This window comes from Dryas octopetala, chromosome 3 (assembly GCF_963921425.1).
Source record: "Dryas octopetala chromosome 3, drDryOcto1.1, whole genome shotgun sequence".
NCBI lineage: Eukaryota > Viridiplantae > Streptophyta > Magnoliopsida > Rosales > Rosaceae > Dryas > Dryas octopetala.
Window position 1 is genome coordinate 14,085,501 of NC_141368.1, and position 9,657 is coordinate 14,095,157.

Here is a 9,657-nt window from a genome sequence, read left to right on the forward strand (position 1 = left end):
TAGAGTTGTGTTGATGAAGAACACTACTTAATAGTTTGTATTAATGTGGGACAATTAATCCGTCACTTATGTTACTAACTCCGTTTAAATTATGGATAAATTGGTCTTTTCATATTAAATAAAATTTTAATTCAATTTTTCGATTAAAAACCAGTATAATTAAAAACTAAAAAAGATTACTACTAAATAAAATAAAAACTAAAAAATATTTAAACTAAAAAATCTTACTACTAAATTAAAATAAAATATAGAACCTTATACCTTCACATGTTGAACCCTATAAAAAATAGCCTAAATCTTGACAAAATGTCATATAAATACTCATGTTCGTTCTTTAGTTAAGAAAGAACGACATACAGAGAGAATTTGTGTATATATATTTCTTCTAACTCTCTGATCATTTGTCAGAAGTTTCTATTGAACCAAAATCTAGAACTTCACTATAGGTGGAACACTTATCTGTTTACCCAAGTAATATGGGTTTTGGTGTATCAAATTTTATTTTCAATAAATGCTGACTGACCAGTGCTTGCTGTAAATTTTTAGTTTAATGTTGACTAATCACTAATCAGCAATGTTAATTATATATGAATTGGTAACTGGTATAAAATTAGAAGGAATCGAAACCTAGACTTAGCTTAATTCTAACTCGTATCTCACCCACTTTCAACATATGGGCTAACCCTAAGGGTTTTAATGCCAATACATACATTTCAGTTAGAGTAAATGACAATGTGATAGAGATTATGCTAAGCTTAGTGAGTGATTACAGTATTAATCATGTCAGTTAAGGCAACTAATCATGAGTTAGCTAAGCAGTTAGTCTGTTATGTAATTAGTTAGATAGTTAAGACAAGGAAGGGTATTCTTGTCTTTGTTTTGTACTGTATATAAAGCTGATCTAAAGCTGATCGATTGTATTCATTAAGTAAGAAATATCAATTCCTTTTCTTTTCTTTTCCTCTCGTTTTCTCTAAATAGTCAACATCATCTTCCTCAATTTCTTATATGGCTATCATGGTATCAGAGCTACAGAAGGTAACTCCATCGTAATCGATCTCTATTGAGCTTATGTGATTTCTGCAACTAATCTGGTGATTTCGCTTTCTCACCGTTTAGTCTTTGTTCTCTTCTTTCTCTATTTCCATTTTGCACAATTACAGAAAACCCTAGATTTGTATCTTCGTCTTCTGTATTCCTTCGTTTGTCTCTCCAATTCTTGAAGATTCTTTTTATACTGCACTGTGCACTTCAATTTCTGCAAGTTTTCCTAGCTTGTTTATTGGGTTCTTGATTAAGCTACTTGCTATTGCATGCTTTGTTTCTTGCAAGTTTTCATCTTTCTTGTTCTTTGTTGAAATTGGGTCTCTGTTTCTTGAAATATTGTTGAGAATGGCTACTTCGATCTCCTTGCCCTCCAATATTTGTAACCTAGTAACTGTCCGTTTGGATGACACAAAATTGATCACATGGAATTTTCAATTTCAATCCATGTTAGAGGGATATGATCTTATTGGTTATATAGATGGGTCTGTTACATGCCTTTTCCAGTTTATGATTACTAATGAAGGTGGTATTACCCCTGAACTGTCTTATGATAAAGTACTTGAATTGACAACGAATCCGGAAGCAGTGACATAATGATCTATATGAACCGGTTCCTCCACCTTAGAGTCTGAAGTAGTCAGAGACACTTTCTTGCCTCGTGGGTGCCATTCCGGATAACCATACAATTTGAAATAGGTTTCAGCCACGTGATTCTCACCCTTACAATGAGTACACTTTCGAATTCCAGGCTTCCTTGAAGCAAATCGATTAGAGGATTGTTTGCTAACCATCACAGCCCGATCAGTCTGAGATGCTCCAAGCATAGCATCTTGCCTATTCTTCACACACCATGGCATAGGCTGCCTGCAGATTTGGAAGAGGAGACATAACAAGAATTTGTCCTCGAACACCATCTAAATGAGAATATAGCCAGGAATACATACAGCCGATGAGAGTTCATGATGGTAGTGTATCGCTCTATATCACAAGTACACTTCATAGTACACGGATCTATTACATCAATATCATGTCACAATTTTTGAAGTTTTCCAAAATAAGTAACAATAAAGCCTCCATTTTGTCGAACAGAAATTACCTGACAATGGAGTTGGTAGGCCTTCGATGCATCTTAACTAACATAATACGTTTGTTTCAATGTATCCCATATGTCTTTCGTAGTAGCCAAGCGAAGGAATATGGATCGAACATGTTTTGTTATGGCATCAAGGAGACAAGACTTCATCATACAATTTTCATCATCCCAAGCCTTATATTCTGCAAACTCCACATCTTTTGGCACTGCCTTGGATCCTGTAATAAAACCTCAGCGCTTCCTACCTCGAATCTTATTTTGAGCATTAAGAGCCCATTCAACGTAGTTGGTGCTGTCAAGTTTTTCAGGAGTAATCAAGGACAACATCTCTTGTAGATTCACACAAGGGAATAATTAATGATGAATCAACCACATCCTTGCTTTTACCTTGGTTAGGTTTAGAAGAATCAGAGAAACTTGAATCGTTAGCCATATGAAACTTGAGACGAAGAAACAAAGAGAAAAACACAAACCAGGGAGGATATAACGCAGAACGTACCTCAGAACCGATCGCTCGATATGATCAACTAATCGATCGATAATGTTGCAGCAGAAGGAGAGAAAAAAAAAATCTAATCCCTAACACGCACGACGAATCAATAAAGATCTAAAGAACATGTAGGTAGTATACGATTTTTTATGGACAAAATCGATAACCAAAGTAACCAGGTATTAATCACGAATAATCCCAAAATCACAAACAAACCCTAAATCCTAAGAAGATGGAGAGGAAAGAGGGGTGGCCTTGATACCATATATGCCAAAACAATGTTTTTGGGAATGATTTATGATTAGGTTAACTATGACCACAAAAGTGGTATTTATACAGGGTCTCTACCGTAATTACAAGATAAACATATAATTACAATAATTACAAAATAACCCTATGAAATCTCTATTAATTACACAGTTGACTCACACCAACAGATACCATATGAAAGAGGAAATATCTGTCCAAAACCCCACTTGCCCAAAGGTAGAAATTGTGTTTATCTTTTGGCCAAAAAAAGAAAAAAAAGAAATTGTGTTTATCTTTTCTTTCTTTTTCTTCCTTAGCACCCTCAGACTAACAATTGTTATTATGTCCCAACAAAACCAAGTGGAACCAAAAATATGTCTTACTTAAGGAATCTTCATTATTATATCACAGCAGAAGGAAAATTTTCATTATTATATGAAAAATATCACAGCAGAAGAAAACAATATATGAGAGTAGTTATGAAAGTCAAACACACATCAATTGTAAACCAAAACAAACAAAACACACACGTACACAGTACTTTTTAATAATTAATTTGCTGATCTGTATTAGAATTAATATTTTGAAATTAGTATTTATGATTTTTTATCATTCTAATTAAATATTAGTATTGTTAGGAATTTTAAATTTGTATCAAAAATTATATGTCAATATTTTATTAGTTCATACATGACTCAACGGATCATGTATTTGACAATAAGCATAACACTGACAACTACAATAATGTACACATCATTTGAGATTTGAATTTAAGATACAAATTTAAAATCTCTAACATCAATTTTTACACACACACACACACACATATATATATATATATATATATACCCATCACATAATCCACAAGAGCCTCATATTACATGGCGATCAATTTGAGTTAGTTAATTTAAGGGTGTAGATACACGTATAATTGGGTTGATATACGGGCATTGTTGTGTTCTTATTATTTATATATGAATAATAATCATTAAGGTGAGCTAGCATTAAGAAAATGCCACCAACCCAATTTAATTAGTTAGCATCGAAATGGCCGATTTTATTATAGGATAGTAGCAACGTAAATTTGTCATAAGGCCATATATAGTGTTCAATATGAGTCTCAACCGTATAAAGATTTTTTTAAAACTTTTTCACAATTTCCTTTGAATTTGTTTTGGTTCACAATATGCATTAATCTTTATTGGATGTAAATTATTTTCTAATTATTAAATAAATATAACAATTATACCCAATTTTGTTACATGAAATCACTTTGACCAGAAAATAAAAAGGAAAAACTTTCTTACATTACATAACAAATACTGGGCTCCGTGTAGTACTCATGATAGTACACCAGATGACACCGCTGCGCATGGCATGGCTTGCAAGGTGATGGTGGTGGTGGTGGTGGTGGTGGTGGTGGTGGCGGTGGTGGTGGTGGTGGTGGTGGTGGCGGTGGTCGTGTGTGCTTCTTTGAAAGCACGACAACTATAAGAGTTACACTCAAAGTAATGGTAATGGTAATGCTCAATCCAAGCAGGATCCAAAAGCGCATGGTATGTTTTTTTTTATTGTCCCGACAAGCTGGTTGGCACTGAGCTTGCTTATGGTGGCCAAAGGTTGCTCCTGTTGTTGTACTCAGAGTTAGAGTCCCCTTGGACTCGAGATTGGGTGTTCCCAACTCATGCATAGTCGGAACTCCATCCAAGACGACAGAACCCACCTGCCACACCTGCAATTAATGGCGGATCGACCCTGAAATTTAGTTTCATATGTTGTTGTCCATGCTATGATACTAGCTAATTAAATCCGGTTTTGTTATCACTGGGTGTAATTTAAAGACAAAATCTTTCGAGGACAATATCAAATTAATGAATAAAAAATGGTATTCGAAGAGAAATGTACAAGCAAAAAATTTAAAATTAGAGTTTGAAAAGCCAAAACTCTTTTCAATTTTATTATATATCCTCTAAGAATGGTGTTCGTATGATTAATCATCTTGGCATAACGACAAGTCACACAAGGCTTAACATCATGTTGTTTGGGCCTAATCCCAAAAGCTAAGCCCCTCTCAGGCTTATGGGCTCCTAGGCATCCACTTCCTAAGCCCAAAGACTAAGCCTTTCCTGGGCTCCTAGCCCCTGACCTCATCGGCTCCGGCCTCCTAGGCTCCGGCCTCATAGGCTCCGGCCCCCTAGGTTCCGGCCTCCAAGCTCAAGCCTCATAGGCTCTGGCCTCCGAGCTCAAACCTCCTGGGCCCCCGGCCCGTGTCAACTCATTCGGATCCTCGAGACAGGTGACACGTGGCGCTCCTACAGTGCGAGTCATCATAAAGGGACACGTGTCATCACCGGATTGGTTGACACTCTTCCAAAAGTACTATAAAAGAGGTACTTTCTGTTCACAAAAGGACAACTGAAATCATTAGTATACTATTTACTCACTCTGCTCTCAGATTTTCTGAACACTGACTTGAGCGTCGGAGGAGGTTTTGCCGGTACCACACCGGTGCCCTTCTCGCTCACTTTTTTGTACTTGCGCAGGGTGCTTTGAATACTACTCTTTCTCTACTATTCACCAGTCGGACCCAGCTACCTGTTCCTGCCCCACTTCGACGTGTCATCCACTCAGTGGTAGGTCAACGGGCCCACGTGGTTCAACTCGACGTTGACTGCTTTACCATTTTTCAGCATCAACAGTTTGGCGCCGTCTGTGGGAAAGTTACAACTTTTCCCCATTTGATTCTCTACCCTCAGTTGAGGTGCAAAGACCTTCCGACCCCTGCAATGTCTGACGGAGGCCCTATTCTCGACCAAGTCGACAACACCCCCCTGGGTGACAAACGAGGCAAGAAGATTGCCGAATCTGATCAGGAGGCATACATCCAACGCTTGGAAGCTCAACTCCAACGAACCCAGGAACAGCTCGACCTCCAAAAGGGCACAACACAGCTGTATGAGCGACTTCTCCACGACAGGGGAGAACAAACCACTCTCCGGAGTGGTGAGGGGGGGACCCTCGGAGGGATCGAAATGTTCCGCGTCAACTGGACGCAGGGCAAGGTAGCCGCCCACCCCCAGGCTTCCAAAAGAGACTTGTCCACCCGGTCAGCCGAGCCCGATCAGGCGAGCATCCTATCCGCTCTGAAGAATTCCACATTTATGGGGACTGCCGTCACCTGCTCGACGACAACCGTTCTCGACGAGGGGAGCAGCGGACTAACCGGGGTGAATCTAACCCACGTCCCCAAGACTTTGAGGAGGAGGAAGCTATTCGTTCCAAGCGACGATGGGGAGAGGAGCAAGTTTTCTCGGCTGGACGCCGTGCAGGAGATAATGCTTCCACAGGTGAGCAAGTCGTTGACTCCGGTAACAGCGGATCCCTTCCACCAGACCAACTCCAACAACTCCTCCTGGACATCAGCGAGCGCCTGAGGAGAGTGGAGGGGGGAAGTCGTGGTGGGCACCCATATTTGAAAACAAGGGAGCTACCTGGACCTTTCACAGCTCGCATCTCGTCCACTCCCCCGGTTGGCGACGTCCGACACCCCAAAATAACTCCGTACACAGGGAATGAAGACCCATATGACCACCTCATGAGTTTCAGGTCAGCCCTGGAGTCCAAAGGTGTTGATGACGTTACCAAGTGTCGAATCTTCCCTTCCACCCTCTCTGGCAGTGCAAGGGACTGGTTCTACCAACTTCCTCCAGGCTCCGTTGATTGTTTCAACGAGCTCCGAGAGCTCTTCCTGGGCCAGTATATCATCCAGACCGATAGAATTTACACCACGGATGACTTGACGCGGGTCCGCCAGGGCAGCAGGGAATCCCTTCGGGAATATATCACCCGATTTCAGCTAGAGCGATCTCGGTGTCGCGATTGTGATGAGAAGGTAGCCTTCGCTGCCTTCAAGGGTGGTCTCATAAAGGGGGACTTCTTGTTTGAAATCAACCGCCGCAATCCGCACACCTACAAGGAACTCATGCAAAATGCCATTGCCTATGCTACTGCTGAGTTCAAAACATATGGGAAGAAGCCGCCTACCATAGATCGTCCAAGTACCGACCAGGCCATCATAGCGCCACCCCAGCCCAAGCCATACTCGGGTAACCAGTATGGGGGGTCCGGGAAAAAGTTCAATAAGTTCACCAAGAAACAATTTGGTGATGGTAGAGGTGGAGGACAACGAAGGGAGGAAACCTATCAGACATCCTATGCCTCCAGGTTCAAAGTCTATACAATTCTCACTGTTACTTATACAGAGTTGTATCCCCAGATCAAGGACATACTTCCTAAGCTCTCACCCCGCCCACCACAAACACGGTACCGAGCTAACAAGAACTTCTTTTGCCTTTACCATAACGACCATGGTCATGACACCGAGGCATGCAGAGCCTTTAAGAAGGCAATAGAAACTTTGGTACAGAAAGGAAAGTTGGATGGTTTTGTGGACAAGGAGGCCACCGAGAAGGCCAAGACCCAAGGTCAATACCATCTGTGGAGGCCCGACCCTCGCTGGCAACTCCAACAGGGCTAGGAAGGAATACGCCCGAAGTGCCCAGCAATGCTCCGGCGTTATAGCTGTAGACTTCCATCGTGGCAAAAAGACTCCTAAGCTCGGGTGGTCGCTCATTTCCTTTGCTGAGGAAGAGGAACGTGATTTGATCTTCCCACACGATGACCCTTTGGTCATTGAGGCCACCATAGCTAATTTTGATGTGGCTCGGATCCTTGTCGACTGTGGTAGCTCCGTCAACATCCTCTTCGCCCCAGCCTTCACCGCTCTTGGAATTGACCAGGAAAGGCTTGACCGGTCTGTCGCTCCTTTACTCAGTTTTTCGGGCGATATGGTCACCCCCTTTGGTGGGATCTACCTCCTACTCACCCTCGGGAGACATCTTTCGTCCGCCACCACAACCACTCAGTTTTTGGTGGTCGACTGCCCCACAGCTTACAACGTCATTCTGGGATGACCGGCCCTTAACCAACTGAAGGTTATGATCTCCACTCACTTGCTTTTGATCAAGTTCCCGACCCCATGTGGAACAGGGGTAGTCAAAGGCAATCAGGTATCAGCCAGGTCCTGCTATATGACTTCAGTCAAGAGGAAAAAAAGAGGTCAAGCCCTCTATGGCTGTTTGTGTCTCCAACACCTGCCCTACCCCAGACGCCCTACAAAATCATTGAGGTCGTCCGTCCAGGCACATACAGGCTCCGCGCCACAACCGGCAAGGAACTCGGCCACCCTTGGCGTGCCGAGCACCTCCGCTACTTTTACAAGTAGACACATGTTATACCCCCCGGGGACTTTTTTCAATTTCATCTATGTTATCGCTTTGATAAATGAGAGTCCTACCACAGACACATTTTTCTTCATTTTCATTCAAAGTGTTAATTGTTTGTATGGACCCCCGGGCCATCAGACATCCGACCCTACCCATATCCGTACCATGCATTCAAGGCGCGGGTATGGAGAATGCATTTACGGGAACCTAAGTACCATGCATTCAAGAAAATTCCACAATGCCATGTATTAAAAAGAAGGGCATCCTTCCCATAACGGATCGGACACCTTCCAAATCATCCAAATATCATCAAGTACAAACTTCATAATCAAAAGAGTTTGTAATTTGGTACGGGCTACATCCGACCCGACCATATAACTAAAACAAAAATAGGGCGATGGTCCGCCCACCCCTGCCCCCGGGGCATGTTTGCTTCAAATATTTATTTGGGATCCTCTCCCATGTCATGCTTCCCACCTGTGGATGCTCCATCCTCGGGCACTTCCCCCTGGGTACCTCCCTCTGGGACATTGGCATGCCCATCATTACTGCCAGCCCCTAGCAGACCACCTGCTTTGCTTGGCTCAGCTCATCCCCGCACTGTTCCAACTCTTGCCTAGCCTGGTCCGCCTCCTGACCTGCAGTAGCTCGGCCTGCAATGCATTGTTCTGCCCGACCACTTGCCCACCCCCATGTTTCCACACCCCATCCGGGGTCGGGGCACACTTAGCCTCGTCGGTGTCCCATCACTTGTAGACGCCTGGTCGGACTCTCTATCATCCATGGAATTGCCCTCCCTTAACGAATCGTCTGAGGAAACCATGGAATGTCCGACCCCACCACACCTGCCCATCCAAGAAAAAAAAATCAAGATGCAAAGTGCTCGGAATAACAAGACAACACCATGGACATATCAAGATCACTACTGGTTTCCCACCCCTCATATGTGCTCTTCCACCCCCAAATTTACAACATTCACCCTATCACTTTTCACATGCTCAGCCACCAACCATTTATCAAAGCCAATATTCAAAAAATCAATTCAAGGGGAAGAGCGATAAAAACCCAAGCTTTACCTGTATTTCGCGGCTTCCACAACTCAGACGGGTTCCGACCTACTTATCTTGCTTCCTATGTACCTGGCCAAAAACACAACACCCAATCAATTACAAAGTCCAAAAATGAAGGCGTGTGGCCTACCCAGTGCTCGGCAAGGTTCATACCCACCTGCACCTCCACCTGCCCTTACTCACAATTTTCACAATTCACAAATCACAATTCAAAGGTCCGCATCGGGTTGCACAATTACAATTTCTCACAATTCTCAATTTTCCAAGGCAAAATCGACAATTTAAAGGGCTAGGAAGAATTTCAAAGTGCTTGGAACAACCTCCAATTTTTCGACCCGCTCAACCCGAGCTGCTGCCCCGCACACCACCAGCCCTGCGCCCCCGCGATGCTGCCCTCGCGCACCACCCGCGCAGCACCACCAC